Source organism: Equus przewalskii, chromosome 25, assembly GCF_037783145.1.
Source record: "Equus przewalskii isolate Varuska chromosome 25, EquPr2, whole genome shotgun sequence".
In the NCBI taxonomy this organism is placed as follows: domain Eukaryota; kingdom Metazoa; phylum Chordata; class Mammalia; order Perissodactyla; family Equidae; genus Equus; species Equus przewalskii.
The window spans coordinates 38,140,675-38,157,093 of NC_091855.1; the positions used below are offsets into that span (position 1 = coordinate 38,140,675).

A 16,419-nucleotide genomic window follows, 5' to 3' on the forward strand; every position below is an offset into this window, starting at 1 on the left:
ATAGTCTGCTTTTGTGCTATTCTGTCTTGTTTGGTCTTTTCTTCACCCCAAGGAGTTGGATTTTTCTCATAGGCTGGGTTTTGTCTTCATTCCATCAGCAGGTGTTCACAGGGTGCCTACTATGTGCTAGGAAATAAATAGCAATAAGTCAGACAGCAGTCCCTGCCTCCTGGAGTTCACATCCAGTGGGGCTGCAGTGGGAGGCAGTCAGGCTGCTGAGTGCTGACAAGACACAGAGCCCTACCAGACGCATCAGGAAGGGCTCCTGAGCAGCCTCCTAAGAGAAGGGCAGGAGTCACCAAGTGGACACAAAGGAAGGGAGCTCCAGGCAGAGATCACAGCACATGCAAAGGTCCAGAGTCAAGAGCCATCCTGCCACGTTCAGGAGCCTTGGGTGGTTCCATGTGGCTGAAGCTTAGGGACTGGACGTGAAGCTGGAGAGGCCAGAGGGCAGGAGGGCAGGTTCTTAGCACGCCACAGAAAGACGCCCTGGCTTGGTGGAAGGCCGTCAGGGTTATACAGGAATAACGTGATCCCACTGAATGCAGCTGAGCTGGCTGAGGCCCGGAGTCCTGGCAGGGCTGAATGGGGTCGGGTATTAGTCAGTGGCTAAGGAGATTTTGCAGGAAGGGTTTAGCCAAATTTTCTCATAACAAAAATGAAGTACGAAAGACATGCTAATGGAGATATTAATTAGTGTGGGTTGTTACTGAGTCCATAAGGAGCTTCCTTTTGAAATGGTTCCCCACCCTGGCTCTGCCCCTAGGCAGGGCACTGACCTCAGTGACAGGCTCCTCCTAGGCATGAGTGGGTCTGATTCATTCACTTTTGCCTAACAATGCACAGCCAGCTATGTGGATGCCTGATATATGAGTGGATGGGTGGGTGGATCAATGCATACATGCCTGGATGGATGGATGGATGAGTGAATAGACAGGTGAGTGGGTGAGTGGGTAGATGAATGAATGGGTAGATAGAAGTGTAGGTGAATGGAAGAGTGGGTAATTGTTTTATAAGATTTGATTTGAAGATTCTTTTGATAGCAGGACACAATACAATGGCACTTGGATAGATGAAAGGCAAAACTTTTTGTTACTTTAGTTCCAAAAGAGAGAAGGCTTCCAGGCAGGGCCATACAGGGGTGCACCTGGGGAGAGGTGAACAGCAAGCTGGTGCTGTAGGCAGCCGCTTATGTATGGGAAACTGGTTTCTCAGACTCCCTGAGGATTGGCTAATTTGAATAATTTTTCAAGTTCCAGGTCTAGGGGCTGTCCATAGTGATGAGGTACCCAGCCTTGGGGTGATTAGGGCGGTTGCAGATTCGGGACCAGAGTGTGAGAGTCTGATAAGGGAAGTGATTAGACTGCAAACAGCTGCTCGAGAGCTGACCAGCCTCCAGCCAGGACTCCAACACTGGGTCAAGACATCTTTTTTTAAAAAAGCTATATTACAGTCGTGGATGGAGAAGTGTGTAGATGGATGGACGGATGGACGCCTTTTGAAGCTCTGTCAGTCAACGGTATTTACAGAATCATCGACCTTGGATTCAGATTTTTGAGGATCCTCCTCTCATAGATGTGGAACCCTAGAACGTCTGGGCTGGAAGGGACTCCATGAGGTCTCTGTCTGTCCTGATGGGTCTCCACAAGCTTCGGATCATAGGAGACCCCTTCAATAATTCGATGAAAGCCACAGATCCTCTCCGCTGGAGGAAGCACAGACACACAGTCCCATATACCATTAGAGGGCTCATGGACTCTGGGAAGCCTGTCCACAGAGGCCCGTCCCCACCTGGGAAGTCAGAACCTGCAGATTAAAGAGCCTCAATGGCGTGTGCAGAGGAGTCAGCAGAGACACCCCGGTCGGGGAACGGACTTTACTGAAGTCTATGCAACCAGTTCACAGCCAAGCCAGGCCCAGATCTTGGGCCTCCCCACAAACCTTTCTGGGACTCAGTTTCCCCATCTCTATGTTGATGGAATTAGACCCCATCACTGGTTCGTAGACTTGGGTCAGAGAAGATACAGGGGAACAGGAGACAGCAGGTGGGGTTCCAGCCTCCCTGTCCATTCCCCAATCCACCAGGCCCACTTCATCTGCTCTCTTTTGAAGGAAAGGCTTAAGGCTTTTTAAAAAAGTGTTTGAAGCCCCTGCGCTTTCCAGCCTCTAAGCTTCTGAGAGAGTTGAGTGCTGCGGATTGTCAGTAAGTCTCCAGAGTGAAGGCAAGAAAGCTGATCAGGGTTGAAGGGGCAGGAGACCACAGCCAAACACCCCCAGAGAAATGGTTGTGTCTCCGTGGGACACGCACACTTAACCGTCGCCAGAAAACAGGACCGGGAAGGATACTCATTCTCTGAAGGTGTCTCTGAGTTTCTGTCACCGTCACCCCACGGGAGGCATACACAGCATAAAAAAAAAACAATCAGAGCTCCTCCTGCCCACTGTCTGTGTGCATCTTCCGTGTAAATGCCCGCTGTTTGCACCTACACTCAGACACAAAACAATCATGTAGGGAAAATAATGGTGGCAATACACGTTATATTGGACAATTTTATTAACATATGGAGTGGGCCAGCCACCTACCTCATTGCCAGAAGGAAGAAAACTAGTATTTAGGAGCCACCTGCTACTCATCCACTAGCCACAGCCACTATTTCATCTAATTGAGAAAGGGGATAGCGTAGTGGTTAAGAACACGGACCTTGGAGCCAGACCGCCTGGTTCCTGTGAGGATTAGCAAGTTGATGGATTTATGTGCTTAGGAAAGTGCCTGACACAGAGGAAGAGTTACATCCGTGGCAGGCGGTTGTCAATCCTTACCACACCCCCCCAGAGATTTGTCACCATCAGCTCCATTTCACAGCTCAGAGAGGTTAAGCAACTTGCCAAGGTCCTCAGCCAGGAAAGTGACAGCTCTGGGACTGAAATCCAGGACTGGCCGACCGGCAGCAGAGGACATGACACAATAGCCACTCCGAGGCTCTAGTGGGCAGCTGCCGGTCTACACAATAGAACAGTGCTTGGGCTAATCTGGAAACCTTCCGTGTGGCTCACCAAACTCTCCAGGCAGAGCCCTGAGCGGCTGCAGCCACTCCACCTGGACTTTGCAGCCCTGGGTCCTAGACACTGCAGCCCGCTGGCTCGGCACTGGGCAGGACCGCGGGGCCAGGCTGGAGGTGGAGGGAGGAAGTGCTCAGGAGGGCTATGACATCACCGCCCAGCCCTTGAAAGATGAGCTGTTCCCGCTGCCACTCCAGCTCCGCTCGTCTCTGGCGGCTTCTCAGAGGGGCAGGGACGTCGGGTGGCCCCGCTGAACCAAGGGAGGAACCGAGACCGGCGCGCGGCTTGCTTCAGACAAGGTAGGTGCTGGGCAGGGGCTGGTCCAGCCACCGCCTCACTTTTGCCAGAGGACAGCAGGTCCCAGCGCCGAGGGAGGGCTGGCAGGTGGGTGTCACAGGGGCCGATTCCTGGGCTGGGGGAGAAGTTTTCCTCGGGTCCCGGGGAGTTTGTGGAAAGTTCCCTTCCTTCCCTCATCCTGACAAGTGACTGGAAAGAGGAGTTGTCCTGTTTGTTCTATGTTTGTCTTCTTCCTGAATCGAGGTGACAGACAGCATGTGTGTACTTGTGTGAGCGACTTAGTGATTTGATTTTTATAGATTCGGGGTGGACGCCTCGGACTAAAGCAGCAAGGAGCACGTGTGGTACAGCCGGGGTGGGCGTGGGGTTTAGAGGCTGGAATCTAGCTTTTCACTCATGGCTCTGCCACTCACGGGCCCTGTGTGAGGCGGGACAAGTTACTTAACCTCTCTGAGCCTCAGTTTGTCTGCAGAGTACTCTGCTCGCCTGCTCCCTGGGGTGGCGGGGGTTAGATCAGACTGCAGCCGGGAGGAGGTTTGTAAATGTCAGCTCACGCTTCTCGTCCCTCCTGTCTCAGACCTGGCTGTCCGGGTCGGAAGGATAAAAGGTGTGCTGGTTCAGAGCACAGGCTTTGCATCCGGCCCTGGGTCGGAATCCCAGCTCTGCTCTCGTCCCCTGGGTAACATTTTTGAGCAAATTATTTTCTCCCTGTTTCCTGAGCCATAAAGATGACCTGGCAGGGTGGTTGCAAAGATAGAAACGGGTTCATGCCTGTGAAGCGCCGCATATGCAGTCGGTGCTCGATAAATGGTAACGATTATTAGAGCAGCTGAGGGCAGGGAGTGTCATGAGCCTGGGCTGGGTGGGCGATGGGTGTTGCTCTCCTGGGCAGGTTAGAATGTGCCTCCCTGAGTCACAGGTTGCCTGTGGCTCCCGCGGGTGCAGGATGTGGGAGCTCTGGCCCAGGTGTGGACAGCGGGGCCCCCTGGGCCAACCCACCTCTTAGTCCTTCTCTGAGCGAGAGACGATGGTGATGCTGGGTGATGACAACATTCCGAAACTGGGAGCCCCACAAGCTGGAAGGAAGGATTTGCTGTTTTTCCCTGCCTGGGGCCGGAGTCGGGGGGCGGCTAGGGAATAGCCGGGAGAAGGAGTTTTGGCAAACATTGAAAATAAGCATGTGCTGGCTCCCCAGGCAGGACCCCCGGGTATCATTCCAGCTTGGCTCTGAATTCACAAAACCCTCGCAACTGTGTGCTCCAAGCCCCTCGTGGTACAGATGAGGAAACCGAGTCTCAGGGCAGGGACGGAACCTCAGCAAAACCATTTGCTCAGCCTCCAGGAAAATGCCTCAACCTCAATGGGACTCGGGCCCCGTCACCAGTCAACATGGGAGGTTCGATTGATTGACTGAGCCTGGATGGTGAGACTGAGGACTGGGGATTAGGTGGAATTCAGGAGACGCTGGCCAAGGGCACCAAGCAGGGGAAATAGCTGGGCCACGTGGTCTCAGCTAATATGGTGACTGCATTCAGATTAAAAGTTCAGAGGGGTGCGAGGGGAAAGCTGAGGGCTCCCTTCTCACCAGGTGGTCAGGGAGAGGCCACCCCAGGCAGGGGAGATGCCCTGCGGGCCCACCAGGGCACTCTGGTTTTCAGAATGAAAATAGGGTTCTCGTCTGTGCCTTCGTGGCTGCCTCCTCTGCACTGAGAATGGCAGCCAGCACAAAGAGGACACTGGTCAGTGTTTGTTGAATGACTGAATGGTTGGGTGGATGGATGGATGGATGGGTGGATGGATGGATGGATAAATGAATATTGGTCACGTAGCAGATACTAAAAGCACACAGAGCATACTACTAAGTGGAAGAAACCTATCTGAGAAGGCTACATACTGTGATTCCAATTATGTGACATTCTGGAAAAGGCAAAACTATGGAGACAGTAAAAGACCAGTGGTTGCCAGGGGTTAGGGGACAGAAGGATGAACAGGTGGAGCACAGAGGATTTTCAGGGCAATGAAATGATTCTGGATGATACTGTCATGGTGGATACGTGTCGTTACACATTTGTGCAAACCCACAGAACACGCAACACAAAGAATGAACTCTGGTGCACCCTGCGGACCTGGGTGATAATGACGTGTCCCTGTAGGTTCATTGGTTGTAATAAATATACCTCTCTGATGCGGGATGTTGATAGCGGGGGAGATTATGTGTGTGTGAAGGCAGGAGGTATAGGGGAAATCTCTGTACTTTTCACTCAATTTTTCTGTGAATCTAAAACTGCCCTAAAAAACAAAGTCTATTTAAAAAAAAAAAAAGCCACACAGAGCAGATCAGAAGGCACGTGAGCATCTCAGGGCCATGAGTCAAATGGTCAGAACTTACTAAGACTTGATACCCTGAATGCGTCACTTCCAATACCCACCCGGTCCAGGGACGCCCTGACCCCTGAGTGTCTCAGTGCACATGCTTCCGGAGATGGAGAGCTCACTACCTTACAAGGCCAGCTGCTCTATTTCGGGAGAGTTCTACCGTTAAAAAGTCCCTCCTTAGGGGGCCGGCCCGGTGGCGCAGCGGTTAAGTTCGCACGTTCTGCTTCTCAGCGGCCCGGGGTTCGCTGGTTCGGATCCCGGGTGCGGACATGGCACTGCTTGGCAGCCATGCTGTGGTAGGCGTCCCACGTATAAACTAGAGGAAGATGGGCACGGATGTTAGCTCAGAGCCAGGCTTCCTCAGCAAAAAGAGGAGGACTGGCAGTAGTTAGCTGAGGGCTAATCTTCCTCCAAAAAAAAACAAAAAACAAAAACACAAAAAAGTCCCTCCTTAGACTGAAGCTAAACTCCCCTCCCCCTGAGCGACGGTCCGCTTTCTATTTCTCGGAGTTGCCCTGAGTAAGTCTGGTCCTTATTGGTCCTCCCTGAGCTAAACATCCACAGCTCCTTAATCAAAACACGCTTTCCACAACAAACCCACGAAGTCAGCTGTTTCTTTGACTCTGTCATCAAAGTGGGATCTGTGGGGTTCTGGAGGCTAGAATAATGTGAACCTCCCAAAAAATCATCAGAATACAAAGCAGGGTGGAACAAACATGAGCTCCAGGTTCAAATCCTGATGCTTTCCTGGCTAGAGCTGCTCTCTGAGCCTCGGTTTTCTCAGCTGTACAATGGGAATAGTCATTCCTGTTTCTAGGACCCTGGCGAGGTTTAACTCAGACGGTGCTGATGGGGGGCAAGCAGGTGCTAGGTTCCCACAGGTGCCCACCCAGCGGAGGGATGGCCTACGGGGACAGGAACAAGAGCCTGTGTCTACCAGAAGGGTTGTCTGTGTCCTGCAGCGGGGCCGCTGTGGTTTTGGGGTTCCTGGGAAAAGAAAGGGCACCCCCATGATGCTCATGTTCCCAGGCCGTGCATCTCTGGGCGGCGACAGCAGGTGCCCTGTCATACCTCCCTTAGGGGCTCAGATTTTAGGTTTCCGCCCCACCCACCCCCAACACCTCGCGGCCTCTCTGATCCCTGTGGCCCGTGGAGCGCTGTGAGGTGGGGCGCAGAGAGCTGACTTCCAGACCCAGACCCAAACCCTCTAGCTAGCTGAGCAAACTAAGGCAAGTCACTTTGCTTCTCTGAGCCTCATGGGTCCGAATCTGAAAATCAGCAGTGCCTGCGCCGGATGTCTCATGAGGGGTTGTAAACTGTAGAGTGCCAGGCCCTGGAGCAGCTGCAGCGCTCCTGTGGTTGTTATTGCGGTCATTTGCACCCGTGATGCCATGTCTCCTCCTCTTTCCTGCGGGTTCCCCAAGTGGCCTACTCCAGGGCGGATGTGGCCTCAAGGGGGAAGACCAGCCATTTTCAAACTCTGTTGTACATCCGAGTCACCCGGGTGTTGGTCCCCCATGTTGACGCTGGGGCCTCCCTTGGGACTCCCGCTGAGATGACTGGGTGCCCCAGGACTTGCCAATATCTCCAGGGACTTAGAAGCAGGGGACCTCCGTCCACACTTTGAGACAAACTGCCTTAGCAAGGGGCTCTCTGAGGGGAGCAAACTTGTCCCTGCCCACCCTCCCAGACCTCTGTCCTCACAGCCCCCAAACCCCTCCCGGGGCTCCATCACTGCCCCCTCCCACCTCGTCTCGGGCACAGACAGAGGCCCCCTCCCTGAGAACTCGGGGCCTCAGGCGGCTCCCAGCCCAGCTCTCCTGGAGGCAGGTTTGGACCTCAAAGTTCTGGGAAGCGCCATCTACTGTGCACATGGAATACGCCTGCGGGGTGACACCTGACTGCGGAGGGGAGGTCACTGGGGTCCTTCCAGAACCCCTGCAATTGCACCTTCTCAGCACGGGCGCTGCCTCCCAGGAAGCCCGGGGGTGGGAGGGACGTCACCTCTCGGCTGCACCTGGCGCAAGTGTCCCCCTCTCTGGAGCCCACTTTGCCTGTTAGTAAATCGAGGGGTGAGAGAAGGGGCTTCTAGGGTCCCTTCTGCCCAGAAATGTCCAGAAATGAATGGCTAGAATGCAAGAACATGACAGGGGAGGTGAAAAGTCAGACCAGGTGGGAAAAGGGTGTGGACACCTGGTCCAGGTATGCTTACACCGGGGAAAGGTCCTGCAGACAAGGGGGTCCTCACACAGCCTTTGTGGCAGCCACAGCAATGGAAAATAGGGGACTTGTGAAATGTATCGGGGCTCCTGGAGAGATGGACTCTCGGGTCCATGGTGCCTCGGCCCCATCCCCACTCTTCCCCCTCCTTCTCCCTTTTCTGCTTCTTCTCTTACTCCTCCTCCTGCTGCTTCTTCGGAAGCCAACCGCAGGGATGCTGGTGGGAGCCTGAACCCTGAGCGGGGGCGCTTCCCCTGCTGGGGCAGAGTCCCAAAGCCCCAGCTGGGTGCTAACTCGTCTGGCTGGGACGCCTTGCACGCCCCGGGCAGTGGACATGTGTGTTTACCGTGAGGATAAATATCAGCCTCAGGGACTTTCCTCACAAGTGGCCTGGGAATGTCTCCTGAGAGTCTGTTTGGACTGTGGTGCCTGTGGCCAAGGGGGTGGAGGTGGGGGCACCGGGGGCAGTCACCTCACAGGACAATCCCTGGATCTGGGGGAAGAGCAGGTGACAGTTACTCCCGAGGCAAGAAAGGGAGCCAATGGCTAATGAGATCCTGGATGCCAGGGTGATCCCACTGGGTCCTCACCGCACCTCTGCCCCCTGGAGAGAATGCTCCTAGTCCTTCGAGGGGGAGTGCCCAGGCTCAGAGTGGGGGCCACTCGCTTAAAGCCACGCTGCTAATAAATGGCAGAGCTGGGATCTGAATGGCACCCGTGCAACTCCTCGTCCAGGCTCTTTCCTTACACAGCAGGTTGGCCTCACAGGCCAGAGCTGGCTGGACTTAGCGTGGCCTAAGAGGGTGGCAAGGTGAAGCAGCCAGATAAACCAGAAGTGGGGGGACCAAGGAAGCATATAAAGAAAGAAAAGTCAGGCTGGCTGCAGGTTTTCCACAGCAGCAAATGCATCAAACCCAACAGAGGAGCGTCTGCAGACTTAGGGGAGAAACAGGTTGCGACTCAGAGTGGCCCTTCACGAGTGAGACACACTCCATGTGAAAGTTCCTCATCCATCAGGAAAAGAGTCACTCAACAGCATAACCCAGGGGACAGAGGCGTGAATGGAAATCAAGATCAGAGGCTGGGGAAGGATTTTCTCTGTCCTTTTCCTTTGTTTCACTGGGACACCAAATTCAGAAAATCAGTCTGAACCTTGTGACAAGTGGCTTTTGCAGCCCGGCAGGAAATCCCGTCTTCCCAGAGTTTCCCTCGACAGCAACTCCTCTGGGCGCTGTCCCCACGGCCCCACTGTCCCCACTGGATCCACCTGCTCAGCATGGGTGGTTGAGGAAAACAGGAAATCATTGAAGAAACAGTTCGAATATTCTAAACATTTTGTTTTCAATGAAAACATGATTACGCATTTATTTACCAGTTTTCACATAAGCAGGTCCTTTCTTTGAGCATGAGTTGGCTGATTATTTTTCTTACGTAAGCTAACCCATAATTCATCCCCGATTCTTAAACAAACAGGAGAAAACACTTGGCTTACTTAAATATTTTCATTACCAAAGTAATACATGTTCTTCAGAGAAAAACTGGAGGCTACCACAAAGAATTAAAAAACACAAAAGCAACCCGGGATCCCAGGCTCAAAGGCAGCCACTACCAGTGATAATCTGGTATCTTGCCTTCCAGATTTTTTCTTATCATGTTGTATATACAGTTCAGCGCCCAGCTTTTACTCCCACTTGACATGATGTCAGAAGTATTCTCTTTTTTGATGAACTCTTTGGAGCATCATTTTCACATATTTAACAAGTACCCTGTCCTAAAAGTCTCAGCTTTTCTTATTTTCCTCTTCTAAATGATGATGAGCATCTCCATGCACAAGGCTTTTCTCTTCTTTTTGACTATTTTCAGAAATCCCAAGCAAAAAGGAAAGGGCATTTTCTACATTCTTGATTTGCTTTGCCGAATTATCCAAAAATGGAATTTTCTGGAGACAAGTTGGGGAGCTACTCAGCCCTCTCCTGCTTGAGCCTAATCAGAGAAGACATCCAAGCTACTATCCGCCTGCCCCTCTGTCTGTGGCTGGCCCAGGAAACACCTGCAGACCAGATCGTTCTCACATTGTCTTGGCTCCAGAGCTGCCTACAGGAATCGAGCCAGGCAGCCGGAGGCTGGAGACGGGGTGCTAGCATCGCATCAGACGCCAACTCCTACTCATAGTGCCCCTGATATTGAGTGAGCACCTACAATAACCCATCCCGTTTCGTGGAGAAGGAAACAGAGGCTCGGAGAGGTTAAGGGACCTGGCAGGAAGCAGAGACACAGAACCATGGCCCCACTTACCCCACAGCAGGCTTGGAGCAGGGCCTCTGCCTGGCACAGAGGCACAGTGGGCCAGGTGGGGCATCTCAGAGGCTTTTGTTTCTGGTCCCCAAACTGTGAAATACAAGGGGGCTAGGCAAGCTCCTGCATGTCAGAAATTCTTCTTGAAGCCCTGCTTGGGAAACAGGAATTTTCCACTTCCTTTAGCGCCAGAAATGATAAACCCCTTTATCTGCGCTCCCAGGCACGATCTGCAAAGGCCTCTGAGCCCTGGACCAGGTCACAAGACCCCTTGCCAGCTGGGCTGAAACCACGGACCCTCTGCAGGGTGGCACAGTAGAGATAACCATGCTTCCCCCTTCTTTCCTCACCCCTCCCGGGCCCCCCGCCCCAAGAAGCAAGTCAGATGGGATAGAATAAGTGCACGCTTTGGGTGGTCTGAGGCTGAACTCTGCACTTCACAGCTGGGTGGCCTTCTGGGGGGTGGTGGTGACCTCTCTGAAGTTCATTTTTCACCCTGAAATTGAATGAGGTCACACCCAGTGTACTCCTCTTACAGTGTTGCTTGGAGAATTAAGGGAGAGCAGATCTGTGACTCTCCTGACATACACTCCAGTACCTTTGAATCATACAAATTTAATATATGTGTCTTGAACCCGAAAGGCCGAGGGATGAAGGGGGCTCTGGTGTTGGATGGGGCAGCCATATATAGTCCTAGTGCTTAAATTCATAGAATTTAAAGAATCTCGGTCCAAATACACCAAAAACATTGCCAGACTTTACTTGAATACCTCCAGTGACAGGGAACTCACCACTGCAAAGAGCAATGCAATTCCGCAAACATTCAATGAGCAGCTCTGTTGCGCCAGGACAGGGGATTCAGAGAAGCAAGATTCTGCCCTACGCTCAAAGGACTGACCATGCGGAAGTCAGGATGGGCGTAAAGAAAAAGAAGTGCACACCTGTGTGTGTCTGCATGTGTGTGTGTGTGTATGCATGCACGTGCAAACAGCAATGACTAGAATACGTATTAATAGAAAGTTGCTACAATGTGAGACCCATCCTGGCATCAGAATGGACAGATTTAGAAAGGTGCCAATCACAGACTGTCCAGGCTGGAAGGACCTTGCAAAATAACCTGTGTCATCACCTACTCCTTGCCCTACAGATGGAAACTGAGGCTGGCAGAGGGAAAGCCACCTGCCCAAAGGCACATGCTGAGTCAGTGGCCCAGGGTAGTCTAATAATAACCATAATAGTAACAGCAACAATAACAACTCTGATGGCAGCTGCCAGGGGTGGACGCCGGCTGGGTGCCAGCCCCTGGGCTAGGTGTCTGACCCCCTCGCTCATTTCATCTCACGACGCCCGACAGGGGGCACTATGACTATCCCCAACTTGCCACTGAGGAAGTGGAGCTTCAGAGAGAAGTGAGGAGCTGGGGTCGAGCCAGGTCTGTCTGTCACCCCAGCCCTCCCGGCAGCCCTGGCCCCTGGCTGGCATTTGGCCACCAGGGCACCTTTGTGGGAACCCCAAAGAGGGACAGATCATGTTAGTAAGAAGCCCCTGGGCTCTGAGAGAGCAGCCCCATAGGTGCCGGCAGACGGGGGTCGGGGGGGAGGTTCATGAGCCCTTCCTGAGCCCCAACCTCCAGGCCCCTCCAGGGAGATCTGCCTTATACACTTGACCAAGAACAACTCGGCTCTTTCTTGGTTCTTTTCCTCCCTCTGATGGCTTTGTGAGTGGTTACCCGGGTCCCCGCTTTGAGTCTATGACCTTGGAAGAATCACTTCTCTGAGCCTCAGGTCCCTCGTGTGAAAATAGGCATAACAGGCCCTTCTCAGGACAGTTGTGAGGATCAGGGAGAGCACCGATGCGCAGACCGCCCTCTCATAAACTGTAAAGTGCAGTGCCCATTGCTGCTAAGTAATCGGCATGGTGGGGTGGTGGCAAGTGCGGAGGAGTGGGGCCAGGACATTCGTGCAGGATTTAGGACGGGTCATCTCCCTCTCAGAACTTTAGTTTCCTTACCTGTTAAGTGAGGGTTGGACTAAAAAACTCTCTAAATGGCACGATTCTTCCGCTCGAAAATTCTATGGCTCTGACATGTCTGTGGTACTTGGCAGTTTACAAAGCACTTCTGCTTTTGAGAAACATGAGTTCGAATCCTACCCCATCTGCTCACTTAATAGCCGATGGCCTTGTCCCAGGCCCTTTACCTGAACTGTGACAAGCCTCTTGCTGGAATCTGAGCCCGTGTTGCTGTTTATTGAAATGAGGACGATGCCGTGAGCTCCCCCTTCTTACAGGACGGAGGGAGGCCCAAGGACCTGCGAGCAGTTAGCACAGCGTCCCAGGCCTGGCTCTGCTGCTGAGTTTTGCTGAGGCTCAGTTTCCTTGTCTGTAAAATGGGGATGTCAGTGCCTGCCTGCAGTTGTTGTGAGCATTAAATGAGTTAATATTTATGTGCTCAGAACAGAGCTGGCATATGGCAGATGATATGTGCATTTGCTGTCAACATCATCCTCATCATTATATTATTTATCCTTTCAGCAAATATTCCCTGAGCACCTGCCATGGGCCAGGCCCAGTGCTAGGAGGAGAGGATACAGTGGAGGGGACGACAGAGCCATTTGGGGCGGTCACAGAGCTCTCAGCCTGGCAGGGAGAAAGACTGTTAAGTGAGCTGTTTACATAAAGTGTGCTGAGAACCATTCATAACGGGAGCACAGGGGCTGGGGGCCTTTCTGCAGAAAGGACTCCATGGGGCCTGGGAAGGCCTCCTGGAGGAGGTGACATTAAGCTGGATCTGAAGGATGAACAGGAGTTAGAAGGGCTCCTGTCCTGTGTAGAGTGGGGAGTGGGCAGGGAGGTAGTCCCATGGCTATGGTGTGCTGGGGCCCAGGGTCCTAGAGACAATTATTACATTGTCAGGAAATTTGTGAGCTCACTGACATGTCACACTGGACTTGAAATCAGCCATGGTGGGAATACTTACACCACGGAAATCTGCAAAGGCTACAAATCAGAGCTTTTGTCCCCAGAGAGCCAGTTGTTAACATTTGCCAGCTCACCACTGCCTCTGTCTCCTGTCAGTCTGCCCACGAAGCCCACCCTTGTCCAGAGACCCCCAGGGCAAAGGGCAGGACAGAGGGAGCAAAAGACTCCAGTTCCACTCTTCTTCCTGCGAGCAGTCAAGGGGACCCTGGGAGTATTAACTGAAAAAATCTTTACTGGGAAGCTACCCTATGCCAGGGGCTTATCGGTGAGTCCCGAGAATTTGTCCCTTGAGCACAAGTTTCCACACCAGGACAGATAGACCCCGGAGTGCTGTGAATCGGCAAAAAAGAAAAGAATGAAAAAAAGGCAGACGTGGAAGGAAGCTGACATCTTGGCTTTAGGAGCAGCAGAGGTTGGGAACAAGAGGAACTACTGAGGTTTCCTGTCCGCCTTCTGAGGACGTAGGGACCACCTGAGATCCTGCAGGTGGAGGTTCCAACACAGGACCCAGAGTGCCGCCCTCCCCTGCTCCATGCCCCCTGCCTACCCCATCAAGGCCACTGATCAACCCTGCTCAGCCCTCACTTCACCCTCTCTGGAATCCCCTCCCTGCAGCTCCCCCTCCCCCCATCCCCCCTCCCCCGTCTCTCCCTCCCCCCACCACCCCCTCCCTGCATCTCCCCCTCTCCATCTCCCCCTCCTTCCATCTCCCCCTCCCTCCATAAACCCCTCCCTCCCTCACTCCCTCCCTGCACCCCCCCCCCCATCTCTGGCGCCATCATCTCTCCCGCCTGGCTCCCCCCTGGCTCCCTGCCTCCAGATTTAGCTTTGCCAACTCCCTCAACCCAGCCAGAGGGATGGCACCAGTCATAGCCCAACAACATCCTGCTTCAGCTGTCAGGCATCCTAGTGGAGAAGCCAAGAAGATGAGGTCTCTACATAAAAGCTGTACAGTTGAGATGGCCTGGTGTGTGTGGACGGGATAGAGGCTCCCCCAGGAAACCTCCCATGCCCCACACCCTTGGGCATAACTCCCCACCACCTGGGAGACAACTGAGGGCAGGTGCCAGCTCTCATTGCCACTATAGTCACACTATAAAGAGAGACAATGCAGTGAGGTTCCAGGGCTCAAAACCCGGCTCCACCAGTTATCAGCGGTGTGTCTCTAGACAAGTCACTTCACCTCCCAATGCCTCTGCTTTCCCATCTGCAGAATGGGGATAGTAACATCTCCATCTGCGATGGATGTGGATTACATGCATTAATTCATGGAAAGCATTTGGAATGCTGCTTGGCAATCATCGTAAGCCCTCAAAAACTGAAGCTATTATCGTGTCTTGGTGGCTGGAACATAGTAGGGACTCATAATCTGGTTGAATGGGTGAAGTATAAGCACTGATTATTGATTACATGTTGAAATTATATTTTAGATATACTGGGTGAAAAATATATTATTAAAATTAGTTTAGCCTGATTTCTTTTTCCTTTTTTTAATGTGGCTACTAGAAAATGTGCAATTGTTCCGTGGCTCACAGTATATTGCCATTGGACAGCACAGCTCCAGGCTGTGGGGGGGCACAGAACAACCCACCAGGATTCATTAACGAGTAAATTGGAAGGGAGAAAAGACAGAGTGAGAGATGCCAGGAAAAGCTCTAGAGGAAAAGAGACTTAAGAGACATACCAACCAACTTAGTATGTAAATAAGTCAGGTTCTGATTCACGAAAATAACAGTAAAAAAAATAGCATGAAATGTACGAGACCATTGGAAACTGGCAGCCCGCCTGGACAGTCCGTGCTCATCAGGAGTGATTGTTAGGTTCTTTTCGGTGTGATAATGGGTGTGTGGCTATACTTTTTGAAAAGAGTCCTTATCCTTTAGAGATGCACCCTGGAACATTTATAGATTGAACGACAGGCGTGTGAGATCTGTGTCAAACCTTCCATGAGGGGTGGGGCAGGTTTTGGCATGGAAGAAACAAGGTTGACCGTGAGCTGGCGACTATCGGAGCTGGGCGATAAGCTCATGGAATTTCATGTACTTATCACCTGTCTGCTTGTTTATGCAATCAAAACTCTCCCTAAGAATAACTAAAAAATACCTGGCTTTTTTCTGCCTGGTTCAAATCCTAACTCCACTGCTGGCTGTACCTCAGTTTGCTCACCTGGACAACAGGGACGATACCACTACTCCCTACCCTGCAGAGGATTATCTGTAATGCGCTTAGAAAGGTGCAAACAAAGTACATTTATTCTGCAGGCACTTTTCACATTGTCACCAGTCTTCACAATACCCTCTGCAGGGGAGTGATTCCCGTTTTACCAAGACGCCTGCCCCAGCTCATCCTGCCAGACAAAGCCAAGACACGGCCCAGGTTTGCCTGGCTCCCGAGTCCGGGCACGATGAGAATGCCTGTGCTTTTCCCCACCTCCCTGCTTCTCCAGTCCTGGGAGATTCGACGTCCATTCTTCTGCAGATCAACTTTAAAAAACGTGCTGCCCGCCCCCTACTCCTTTCTAGAAAAGACCTGACATTGGCAGAACCCAGCGCTCTGGAATTCTGAAGGTTGACTCCCTGCATTCCAAGGGGCTCCACCTCCTCCACCTCCTGCCTTGGAACTGGGCAGAGGGCGGTGGTCACGTGGCCGGGGCAGGGCTTTGACTGACTGTGGCTTTGACTCGGGCGGGCCTGACAGAACGGGACCTGGGATCCTTGGAAGCTTCAGGGAGCTGGGCAGGGAGCCAGGGAGATACCTCTGCTGCGCCACACCCGGTGAAGGGGAAATGGCTGAGACTGACTCATTCCACCCTGCTCCATAAGAGCCTTTGGATGCCAAGGAGTGAGGAGATGAACCCCTGGAAATGCAGTGTGTTGATCCCATTGCCTCCGCTTGCATGCTTCTCAGACTGGGGAGCTCACCACTCCCCATGACACCTCATTTCCTCTTTAGGGACATGGTTGTGCAAAGGTCTCCAGAATCGTGTCTTACAGCCCCTCTCTCTCTCAAGGAGGAATGCAGGCCCAGAGATGTCGAGGCATTCATCCAAGGTCACACCAGTACTCAGTGCCAAGGCAGAACTAGAACCCAGGGCTCTGACCCCCAGACAAGGCTCCGTCCACTTCTTTGCTATAGAGTCTCAGACAAGGGAGGGATCTCTGCTGGCTGAGAGGTCAGGGAAGGCTTCTCAGA

The 16,419-nt window shown here is 52.6% G+C and overlaps 1 protein-coding gene across 2 annotated transcripts in view; it reads left to right on the forward strand.

Moving 5' to 3' along the window:
* The first annotated feature begins 3,003 nt into the window (after positions 1-3,003).
* The window catches only part of BDKRB2 (bradykinin receptor B2), a 29,152-nt gene continuing 15,736 nt past the window's right edge, over positions 3,004-16,419 (forward strand). The window contains exon 1 of one of the 2 annotated variants that reach the window (XM_008537687.2): positions 3,004-3,359. The gene's annotated coding sequence lies outside the window, so the exon portion shown is untranslated. The remainder of the gene's footprint in view (positions 3,360-16,419) is intronic. The other variant, XM_008537686.2, reaches the window with a different exon arrangement.